The sequence below is a fragment of the Gymnogyps californianus genome, chromosome 11 (genome assembly GCF_018139145.2).
Source record: "Gymnogyps californianus isolate 813 chromosome 11, ASM1813914v2, whole genome shotgun sequence".
NCBI lineage: Eukaryota > Metazoa > Chordata > Aves > Accipitriformes > Cathartidae > Gymnogyps > Gymnogyps californianus.
The window spans coordinates 21,609,995-21,622,364 of record NC_059481.1 but is presented as its reverse complement, the minus strand read 5'-3'; the positions used below and the strand labels follow the sequence as shown (position 1 = coordinate 21,622,364).

Here is a 12,370-nt window from a genome sequence, read left to right as displayed (position 1 = left end):
ACAGACAGGTGCTTCCGGGGCAGCGCAGCGGCGCCTGGCGAAACTGCTTCCGGGGCAGAACCGCCGCTCCGCCCATCCCGGCCTTAAAGGGACGGCGCCGCGGGCGGGGAGGGGCGGGCGGTTGGCGGGGCCCGCAGAGCCCGCACCGGAATGTCCCGCCGCCGGGGGCCGTCACGGCCGCGGGCACGGGCTGCGGCGGGAGCGCGGGGGGCGGCGGGGAAGGGACTAGTGCCGGCCGGGAGGCGTCGGTGGCAGAGTGGTTCCATGGTGTAATGGTTAGCACTCTGGACTCTGAATCCAGCGATCCGAGTTCAAATCTCGGTGGAACCTGGCTTTTTCTTTTTTTTTCTCCCCCCCCCCCCCTTTTTCATTTTTCAAGACCTCCTCTGCCCGAATTATGCCCAGACACGCTCCGGGCTCCTTCACACACAGAGGTGTAACAGCCACACCTCACCTCTTCTCTTGACTGGCGTCCACCAGCCTTATCCCCAGCCACCGTGTGGGTGCCATTCTCCTAGGTGATGGCTTCCACCCCAGAGCTGCCCACAATGACGGTGGAGTTTGGGGTGGGTTGGCGGGAAGCCCCCCCAGGTCTCACAGACCCGTCCTGTGAACTGGGCTGAGAGGGGTGCGCGAAGCTGATGGAGCTGACGGTGGAGGCGTCAGAGACGCCAACGAGCTCTTTCAGCTCGTGGGGCTGCCAACGCAGGCCCCTTCCCCGCCGCCATGCCGCTGCCCACCCCGCTTCTCCCTTCCCAAAAGGCGGTCGCCGTCGCCTGCCCCTGTGCCGTGGGAGACACCGGCTTTGTCATCGGCTTCCCTTGGCGCAGGCTTGAGACCTAAACAGAAGAGGATAAAACCAGCGCTTGTGTCCAGATGATTAAACCAAAGCCCTCAAAACTGCTCTTTTTCCACCAGCTTGCTGTTAGCAGCAGCAGTACGTTCGCCATCTCTGCACTCAGTGGCTGTGTTATCATTTCTGTGCATGGAAAGTAACCCCCAGGCATCGGCAGCAACGCTGCGCATCAGTTACCGTCTGCTGGAACGATAACGAACCATAACGTGATCCTCTGCGTTTCAAAATAAATAGTTCACGCTGCCTCAGAGCTTCTGAGCAGGGAAAACAAAGCACTAATAACAAAGACACGCGACGTGTGACCGCGATGTGTCACGGCACAGGAGTACGGCGCTGCTGGCGGAGGCTTTCCAGGAGCACACGGGTGAGGTCGGAGCATGGGGGTCCGGGCTCACCCCATGTCCTGCCGCCAGCCTCCGGCGTGCCCTGGCAGATCGTGCATCTCCAGCTTCTCGCAGGTGCACAAAACCCGCCGAGTATTCAGGGCTTTGCGTCCCCAGGACCCTGTTCCACGTGTCCCGTGGGAATGATTGCATGTGCCAGTTCCGGAAGGGCATTGCAAGGCCAGACCTCGCAGGAGCAGAAAGCACTCTGGTAGTGTAGCGGCGAGGTGTGTAGGAGTCCGTGTCGTCTTTGGATTAATCCTTTTTATCTCCAGGTGAACCCAGAACACCCAAAATCTTGAGTCTGAAAATGCTTGTCCCGCTCCTGCCACCCTTCCCGGTCCTACTGCATTGAGTAGTGCATTAAAATTGATAACAGATACTTGTATGTGTAGAGGCTGGGGTATGTTTATAACGCAGTAGTTAAGGTTTCCATCTCACATCCTATTTGCAGTTCTCCATTGAACTTTGTTGTTAAAAAGCTATTAATTTTCACTTGACATTTCTCAGGCCTGGTTTCATCCTCCAGAATTGCTATTAGTTCTAAAAAAATAAAAATAACACAAATGAAGTATTTTTAGTTATCATCCTGTTCTCCTTTTTGTGTTTTGCATTTGTTTGTGAGCGTGGAAACACCCTTTATTTACATTTTTGATATGCGTAAGCGTTACTTCCTTTTGCACCAAATTGCAGATCTTCCTCGTCTGAAACAGGCTCGTCCTACGCAAGACTTCAGGGCACAAAGTGATGACAATGTCTTTTCTGGCTGAGTTAAAAATCATGGTCCCTACATTGCTGTACCGCTATCACTTGTTGAACTTAAGGCATGACAAAGCAGCGGCATTTTTACCAATCATTCATTATAACATGAAAATTTCTGCAGATTGCTGTGTATATGAGCAGCAGCAGCAGGGGTTATCTCTAGCTAAGCCTGTTTAAACACATTTGATCGTTTATAATCAGGTTCTTCATGGTGAAAACTGAAACAGCAGAAAGAACTTTGCATCTGAACAGGAATCAACAGACAGCAGGGCATGAGGATAGCGTTGGACTAGCAGGGAGCTCCAGAAATTAAAATCTTATATTCTGTTCAGACCCGGGTTAATGTTGTTCCTGTTCAAGCAAGCCCCAGATGAGAATATACAAACCCTCAGGAAATGTCGCTGTCAGTGCAGACTGGTTTTGGCTGCTCTGCTCTTTCTTTGTGTCCCCTCCCGGAGCGTGGTGCTGCAGTTACGGGATGGCCTGGGACACCTCCCGTGCATATGAAACATGGCCAAAAAGCAGAGGTCAGGCCTGAAATAACAAAGGACTGTGTGCTCTTCGACTGACAGCTTTTAATGTGAGAACAGTCATTCAGCACTGGCATTTCTGCTGCATTAATTGCCATTAGTGTCATCCTTGCGGGAACACTAAATTCATTGCAAACCTTGAATTAGCGCTCTCTCATAATTCTTCAGTTTGTACTTAGACACAACCATTTGCGGAGGCAGCACGTTCCAAGCAACTGGAGCAGAGACAAGGAATTGATACTCAGCTGGCCCTTGGATGTTCAATTTAGCGAAGAAAAGAAGCAGAGGTCACACTCGTAACTGCGTATTTACGGTTCTGTTCTGGAAATTCATAGAGCAGCTGCCAAAAAGGCCCCAGCTTTTGCCTCGGCAGCACCATTAATGTGCAGATGTGTGTCAGGGCTATCAGCTCTGAGCTGCTCAGCCCCAGGCACTGTGCATCAGGCTCTCCCCACACCTGATTCTCACTTTATTCTCCCACTTCCTTCCTGCCACCGGCTCCTGAGACCCCGAGAGAAATCCTGGACTAATAAAGGGGAAAATTTGCCACCATCTTTGATGGCTGTAGCATTGCCACAACCAGGTCAAGGTCTCTTTGCAGAACACATCAGGGGTATTTGACATGGAAACAGAAGAATGTGAAACAGGGATGGCCAGTATTTGCTGCTGGTCCCAGCTTTTCTGGCTCGGAAATCCCTTGTTCACACTTTGCAAAGCCCATCACTTTGCAAAGCTCCGGGAAAGATTTGGAATTGGAAATCGCAATAATTCAAAATTGTCCTTGAATGGCTGTTGACCCAAATTCCCGTTTCCCAGAAGAAAGGAGCCGCTGGCTTCCCCAGGGCAGAAGGCAGGAAGGACAAAAGCAAAGCCCCAGAACCTACTCTGCTTTATCAGAGGAGAAATATTTCCTAAGGGGGGAATCCAATCAATACTTTGCAATTTTCTAACAATCCATGAATCATTGCAATTATGCAGAGATAATTCAAGCTTTCCAATCCAGCTGCTAAATTAGAGAAAAGCATACTCTTAGCACTCACTACCCCCAGTTTGACGTCAGTCAGAAAAAAAAAACCTTCAAGTATAAAATCCATCCACTAAAATAAAAAAAAAACTCTCTTTTTAGAATCCTGGACCAACTTAAAGGGTCTACGATGTACAAGTTCTATTTTTCAGGTAATTCCATGCCAGAGGTAGGAGTAATGAAAATGCATGGAGTCGATAGGAATTTTTCTGTTGATAAGTCACTTGAATTCCAGCATCTGCTATATTCTTTTTCTAGTTCTACAGATCTAAGACGAAAAGAATATCTAGGAAGAAATGGACCCAGTCAAAATCATTTTCTATATCAGCTTTTTCTTTCCTAACCTTGGAGCTGGAATAAAAAAGGACTTGGATCTGAACAGGGACCTATCCAACATCAAAATCAAACCTCATCCTGGTTTTGCTGTTCTCTGGGGATCTCTGCGGCACTGAAGAAAGAGTGGGAAGGGAGCAGCTCTAGAAAAATTAACCATCTGCTGGAGACATTTTTTTGATAGGACAATATTACGGTAAGCAGAAGGGAAGGAAAGTTTTCAGTATGCTTTGGGAACAGGAATCGAATGCAACAGACTCGATGACTTGGTGTTTCTTGTGATGACTGTCAAAATGAAGTCATCAGTTTCCTGCATCCATTTTGGACTCAACACGCATCTCCTTGTCTGTGTCTGCTGCCTCCAGAGACATATTAGCAAGATAATACTGGCAGCTCCAGGATAATTGCTGGCCAAGATATCATTTCTGAGACATGGCTCAAAATCTTCTTCCTCTTGCTGCACCCTGCCACAGGGTTTTATTTCCTATCTAGGGTCAAAATCTGCTTGAAGTTGGTGTCGCTACCAGATAAATACAATGTCAATGACAGCAGTGCAAGCATTATCACACGTCCCATCATCTTCTAATTTGGATTCAAAAGACCAGCCCTGGGGAATGAAGAAGGCAGCTTGATTTCTGTGGCCAATTCATTCATTGCTGAAACAACCAACGGAGCTGGCTGGCTGTGCTCAGCATGGCGATGCTTGTTGTGAAGCTGTACAATTATCCGGGGAGCCAGGCTGAGACTATAAAACTTTGCTCATTAAGTTCATTAGAGAGCTGTCAGATGGAACGACTGGGATGGCTTTGATCTGGCAGAATACCCTTCCTCCTGTTCCCAGGCCTTGGGAACCATCCAGTTCCCCGTAATTTTTTTTTTTTTTTCAGGTCATTCAAACAATACTCATTGTTTTTTTATAGGGTGCAATAACTTGTTCAGAGAAACTGGGGGCTGTAACAGCTATGAGAAGATTAATTTATTAAATAGAAACCCTGATATTTCAATGATTCCTCTATAAATATATTCATAGTTGGTTTTGCCAAGAAAATGACAAAATGTTGCTTATAATCCCAAAGATATTCCCTATAAATCCACTAGGTGTCCTACTGTTTTCAAGCAATTAGGCTCAAGGTTTGTTGGGTTTTTTCCCTGGTTTTGCTAGTGAGGAATTAATTTGAGTCTTTAGTGGAATTAGGTCTGGGTTTGCAGGTTGAAGAAACATGTACGTCTGGTTTGTGCGACACAGCAGGACATCTGGCTCACGGTGGCAGCTCTTTTGGCAAATGCCACTTAATGTCTCCCACAGAGACGGACTCAAGGTTAGAGGGTGGAAGAGAAAAAGGAGAAGAATCTGCCTTCCTCTCTTGGGAATGCTAAACAAGATCCATCAGAGCCAAATCCTCTTCTCAGTCAACCTTGGGCATCTATTTATAGGACTGCTAAAGCGAGCCCAACGCTGACCTCAAAGGTGGTGGCAACACGCGTTAACCTTCATCAGAGCTGCTCTGCACGGGCTGCAATTTTGACGTTCCTGGTCACTGTTGCGGTCCCTGACGGGCATCCCGCTGCTTGCCAGCACTCGTGCCTGTCTGCAAAGGCCGGCACGGCACCCGCTCACGAGGTGTCCTGTCACTCCGAACGCAGAGGGCATGTCAAATACATACTAAGAAAAGCAGGCTGAAAAATAGCCAAAGGATAATTTCCTCATCCCAGAAAATGCTTGGGGTGGAGTGCGGCCATCGGAAAGCGGCCAGCTGCTTGGCTGCTCCTTCATGGTGTGACCCAGAGCACACACACTGTATCAAGTCGTGGCATTTGGGACATCCCTCAGCCGCCTTGGGATCTGTTACTTGCACTGAGTCCCAGCATGGCAGTCTAGAATTCTCTGAAACAGTCATCTCCTAGGTATCTAAAAAGCATCTTTCATTATTCCAGTGTCTTTCAGTGACACTTTTATGGTCTTGTGTCCTGGTTTCGGCTGGGATAGAGTTAATTGTCTTCTTAGTAGCTGGTACAGTGCTGTGTTTTGGCTTTAGTGTGAGAACGATGTTGATAACACACCGATGGTTCAGTTGTTGCTAAGTAGCGCTTATCCTAAATTAAGGATTTTTCAGTTTCCCATGCTCTGCCAGCAAGGAGGTGTGCAAGGAGCTGGGAGGGAGCATGGCCAGGGCAGCTGACCCCAACTAGCCAAAGGGCTATTCCATACCATGGAATGTCATGCCCAGTATATAAACAGGGGGGAGTTGGCCGGGAGGGGCTGATCGCTGCTCGGGCATCAGTCAGCGGGTGGTGAGCAATTGCATTGTGCATCACTTGTCTTTTCTTGGGTCTAATTTCTCTCTTTTTGTTGTATTCCTTTTCATTACAATTATTATTGTTGTTATTATATTTGTATTGGTTTTTATATTATATTATATTATATTTTAGTTATTAAACTGTTCTTATCTCAACCCACAAGTTTTACTTTTTTTCCCGATTCTCATCCCCACCCTACTGGGAGGGAGGAGGAGTGAGCAAGCGGCTGCGTGGTGCTTAGTTGCTGGCTGGGGTTAAACCACGACATCTTGTCACTGAAGCACAAATGACATTCTGTATAGACCCTATAGCTTTACCCGCCGCCGAGCAGCGATCGTTGCATTTGCAAACACCCCTCCCATTCACTCTAGTTTCACAGGGGTGCCGTATCTTGAATTTACCCCAGATCTATGTGAGGCAAGTGAGGAGAAAATCGGGTTTGTTTTCTATTTTAAAAATGCCAGAGGCAAAGATGCTCTCAAATAATGAGGTTATCTCCTTTTTCAGTAGGTGCTCCATGGCCAGAAGTACTGCCCACGGCTATTGGCTGTGCAAATAGGCACCGGGCAAGGTGTCAGCACCAGTTTAATCACAAGCTGCAAGGGGAAATCAGAGGGGGAACAAGAGCCTGCTGTCCTTGGCCCACCAGGATTCCTTGCCATCAGGCATTGCGCATCACGGGAAGTGCCTAGCATCTGTCCTGTGCCATGTGTTACTGCACTGCCTCTATTTCTTGCTATTGGTGTTGAAGGTATGACAGTCATTTTCCTGACAACCTGCAAGAAGAAAAGATACTCTAATCTTCCGACTGTATGTGTGTGTAGATACCTGCTGTAGTACCATCCACATGCAGTACGCACCATATGCTAACTGTGAAAGAGTTTAACCTGGTCCAGTGCGTGTGTTTGCTGTTACACATAACAAATACCTCAAGCCTTGCCGTGATTCAGTGCATTATGCATGGGAGCCATCTGGTCCCGTAGCTGAAGAAGCAAACTGAAAATTTAATAAAAGCACAAACAGTCACAATGAGAGAGACTGAAAAGATGTGTTGATATTCCAAGCAGGAGTCTCCTTCCGTGAGGGCTCATCTCATCATCCATTGTCTCTTGCCTGCCTCTTTCTCTGGAAAGCTGCTGTCAGACAGGTTGCACCCTCAGCTCTGTGAGTACACACACCTTTGGGATGCTAAAAATGCATTTCGTGTCCTTGAGCAAACCTTCTGGGACAAGATTTTTCTCAGTAGCCAGCTGTGCAGTGAGCAAGATGAGCAAGATGTTTGGAGCACAGCACATTTTATGGAGCTTGGATTGATCAAGAATTCTGGCTGGTTTAAAATACACTCTGGATTATGATTAGTCATTAATATTGTCTCACTACTGTGCAGAATTACAGTTTATGGCTTAGACAGACTGAAAGGGGGTCCATCTCAGCTTGCCTAGATGTTCTCAGCCCTGGAGTGGAGATGCATTTTGGAGGGACTGGAGCACCAGGGGAGCAACAAGGAACTCGGTGCAGTGGATGGGGTAGAGTTTGGGATGGCTTGGATTTGGCCAAGAGTTTGTGTATAACTTGGCCAGGAACACTGCGTTACTAAACCTGGCTTAATTAGATTTTGGAGCCAGACCAGGTTTCCCCCATTCTGACCCTGGCTTCTGATGTTTGGAGGGCACAGGGAAGGACGGCAGGCAGAAGGTGCCTGTTTTAGTACGTCTCTGCAGGGAACGCACACGCTTCAGACAGGTACACATTTGTTTCCTCTGACACCGAATTAATGGGAATTGATGTATTGATTCTGCCACTCTCCTAAAGATTGCTTCAAGTTTTGGTGTGTTTCCAAGCTGGTTAGATGCAATGTGCACACAGTTCAAGACAGATATTTAATTATTCTAATACGAATACAGTTTAAAAAATTCAGTTCCCTGTGAAATCCAAAAGATAATAACATTATGATCGTGCAAATAATGCAGCTGTTCCTGCTTTATATAGCCTATTTTCATGCCCAGCTACTCCTTTTGGCTTAATACAACCAAGCCCCTCCAAAATCACAGAATTATTAAGATATTTGCCACTAGTGCAAATTCATTCAGTATTTTTCATCTTGTTTTTTCTTACCTGTTTGAGAGTACACTCTTCAGAGCAAGTGCAATCTGCTCTTCTGTGTTTGTGGAGAGTATTCAGGATTATGGTAGGGCTCTACCAAGATGCATATGTTACTGCCATCACTACTATTATTATTATTATTATTATTATTAAACAATAATAACCTGAGTCAGTCATTTGCCAGTCTCAAGGGTTAAAACCTACTGCCTTTGTGGATATTCCCATATTTAACTAACTAAATACTGGCAAAGTATCCCCCTCATATACTGTATTTGTAAACTATCGGAACATCTCTGTGCCAGGTAAGCTCCTGGTCCTAGAAAAAGAAAGCATCTTGTATTAGGGATGGAGTAAGAGTCTTGTATTTTCTTGCTTTGATCACGATATCTCTGCTTTTATGATCTCACTAGGAAAGTGACTTGATGTTTCTTTATTTTGAGTGTCAGCATGGCTCCTGCAAATGTTTGAAGTCATCTTTGTATTTCATTTATTTTCTGGCAAAACAGCATCCATCTGCAGTTTAAGAATAGAACATATAAAAAACTGCATACAACTCCAAAGCACAGAACATAGAATTTCTGGGCAAAATTATCTTCTCAGTTACACTTACAGAACTCTGGAGTAGTGTCTTCATCTTTCTCGTTGTTACTCTGAAACCCATTTTCATTTCATTGTGTCAGATCCAAAGGATCTACCATATACGGCTAAATTCGATTTCATCACAACTGTTGTAATTTCCTCGGCAAACTTACAATCTCAGAGGAAGTACATAAAGATGCATTTACAGTACAGGGGCCTCAATACTCTAAGAAATATGCTGCTGTCAGTTGTTCTCTGTTAGTAGTTTTCCATGCAAATAAAAATACCGTGTAAGTGGAGAACTGCTGAACTATCTGGAGCAGAGATTTTCTCCACATACACAAACAGAGAATCTGCACTGTATGGCTGAGCTCATTTTTAAAACATCATGTTCAACAGCTCTTTCTTTAAACAAAGGAATAGTTTGCTCTCAATTGTTTGATATTTATTTTGTATAACTCTGTTCCTTGGCTGTCCATGCTATAGAAATGCTGTTATGCTACAAGAAGACAGACTGCCTCGACTGGAAGCCCCAGCCCTGATTCAGGGAAGCACGTGGTTTCCTTATGATGGTTATAATTACTATTCAGTATATGGTGCAATTGTTTTTGGTGTTTAAAACCGAACAAAACAAAACAAAACAAAGCAGTTTTGGAAAGGAAAACAGATCATTAGAAAAAAATAATTGTAAAATAGGAAGTGGCTGACCTTCAGGAGATAACTCCATCTGCAGTGTCTGCTATCCAGCGCTTCTAGTGATCAGAAAATGGAAAGAAAAAAATCCCATTAAATATCCCAATACTCCTTTAGAAAATAATGCACCTCCTTTTCTGTAGGTATAACATTTTACATCTCCTGTTCAACAGCTGCTAGTGTCAAAGGCCAAGCGAGCAGTACGTGGAATGCAGAGCCTGAAGTTTTTCAGCGGTCACTGAAGGCAAAACCATCTAAAGCTGTAGCAGATGTTCGCTTGCTTCCTGTCTGCTTATCAGCCCTGCAAAGACACTTCGTTTTTGTACTTGTTATGCCAAGTGTAACTATGGAGATCTAATACAAGCTGCGCAATAGTGATACGGTGAATAGTTCTTAACATATTTGGTTATGAACGATCAAGCAAAATATTATGGTTTCTAAGAACTCCCTCAAATTTTTCCATATGTACATTAGTCATTCCCCTCGCGCGACAAGAAAATGACAGTGTGCAAAATAATTTAAGAAACACTACATATTACTGCAGCTCTATAAAGATTAATTTAAATATCATTAATGAATTGTTGCTCATTGGACCTTCCATAGGATCCTTTCCAGTTTGACCTGCCCTTTCGATTGGGACTGTTGTCAGAGAGGAGTCCATGCAATGCGTTTATGTTACAGCAACTGAACAACAGTTACATGCCGTGCTTGATGTTAGTTGCAGGCTTTAGGTTAAAACCCAACCAAGTGTGTTCCCCCGAGGCCTTGAATATGCTACAGAAGAGAGTTCTTAACTGTCAATTTAAAAATCAGTTACACTAAACATTTTTTTTGTTGCACCTCAGCTGTTTTAGTTCCTGTTTATATTCATTATGAGCTCCTGTAAATTATAACTTTAATATGAATGACTATATGCAAGTGTTAAACAGTATTCAATCTATTTTAGGGCTTTGAGCTAGTTTAGTGAGACTGATTTTTACAACGATGCATTTCAATTGATATACATCCCCAGTACAGGCAAGACCCAGGGCAATTAAGTTTATTGCTCAATAGACACGAGGTTTTTTCCTCCATGAAATAGAAGAAATAAAGGAATTTACGTAAATCCTAGCACGGATGTTTTTGCTTTAAGTTTTTAAGAGTAACAGAAAAGGATGGTTTTGGAATGGTTCCTCTGCCCATGTTGAAACTGGAAACCAAAAGTGACAGCTTTGGCCTATCACTGGTAGATAGTGATGTGATATTATATTATAGTATAGTATAGTATAGTATAGTATAGTATAGTATACTATTTTATACTATTTTATACTATTTGATATTATTTTATATTATTTTATGTTATATTATATTCCTGTGGGAAACACAAGGTTTCAGAGCAACAGTGGCTCTGCTCGTGTTTGCCACATTTCATATAATGCCATCAAGGAAAAAGAGCACTAGGTAACCGTTATTGCCACTTTTAAAATGTTGATAGCATTGCAAATCTGTGTTGACCTGGCAAATGCAAATAGTGGGCACAGTGGTTCCTTGAGTAGACCTTCTACGGGTGATAATCTGTTCTATTACAACATTAAGGTTCACGTCCTCGAAGGAAATGAAGCACTTTGGGACAATTGGTTCCAGGGGAAGTATGTATGGATATTCTTTTGAGAAAATGAGCTTCCATATGAAAGCTGTAGACCTAAAATTCAGTCACCTTCCTTTCCCCAAAGGCAAGCAACAACAAGGCAGTGCATGAAGCAAAAGAGAAAAGCTGTTGAAAATGAAGATATGAGGGACTTTATGCAAAGGACAGATTTGCAGGCAAAAGATGGATCTGATGAATGCAGTGATGGAAATTGCCTGAAGCATCTGGGAAAACACCACAAGAAGTACGAAGCTGAAAGAGGAAAAGGGGAAAAAAGGGAACCCAGGGATTAAACTCGCATGAGTTGGGAACGTGGAGGAGGCGAGCACAATTCTTTGGGTGAGTTCCTGGAAAGGATGCAGTAAATACATTAAAAAAGCAACATATTGGTACTATGACCGAGTAAAGGATTTTTCAGTTGAAGAATTTGAAAATAGAGGTCAGTATTTAGACGTAGACTGTAAGAGGTAGCACAGTAGGAAGCAGGATGGATGAGATGGCTTAACAGGGCTTCATTGTAGTCAAATTAATTCAGTTTAAATAATTAATTCTCTTTTAAATTGACTCTACTCTGCACACTTGACATTTTGGAAAAGCTGCCATTGCCTGGCCTTCTGGTAAATGCTTTTGCATCTGTTTTCCATTGTTTCCTTCTTGAAAAAAATCCTTGTCACTAACAGGAACCATCAACAGCACGGAACAAATTGACTTGCCAAGGACATTTCCTCCAATCTCATTATTTATACTGGAAGTATTCTTTTTGGTATTAAGGGTCAGACTGTGAATTTAAAAAATTGCCATGTATTACGATAGTTTTGTACTGTCATTACAAGTCAAATTCAAACTTGGTTATGTGAATTACTTCCATTGCATCAACATTTGGTCGTACTTTTTTCAAGGAGGTGCTCAAGCAGTTTAATCGATCCACAGTTCTCTCTGCCTACCTCGTTATATAGAGCTCCTTACTGCTGCAGCAGAGAGCCTCCCCAGGTATGAATCAGATCAGACATGTCACTCTCCCTCTTCTGCTGTTAGCACATTGATTTTGAGACTTACGTGGATGAGATTGAGCAGCTCCATAGTATTATTTGGGGCAGCTTGGGTTAAACAAATAGGGTTTGTATTTTACTCTCAAGCTGCTTTGGTTTGTCTTCTCTCTCATCTCCTTTGTCAGCTCCAGGT

General features: G+C 44.1%; 1 non-coding gene across 1 annotated transcript; it reads left to right on the top strand.

Annotated features, from left to right (window-relative positions):
- Positions 1-258: 258 nt before the first annotated feature.
- Positions 259-330, top strand: TRNAQ-CUG (transfer RNA glutamine (anticodon CUG)). Its single transcript has one exon. It is a non-coding gene; the product is annotated as a tRNA-Gln (tRNA).
- Positions 331-12,370: the final 12,040 nt, after the last annotated feature.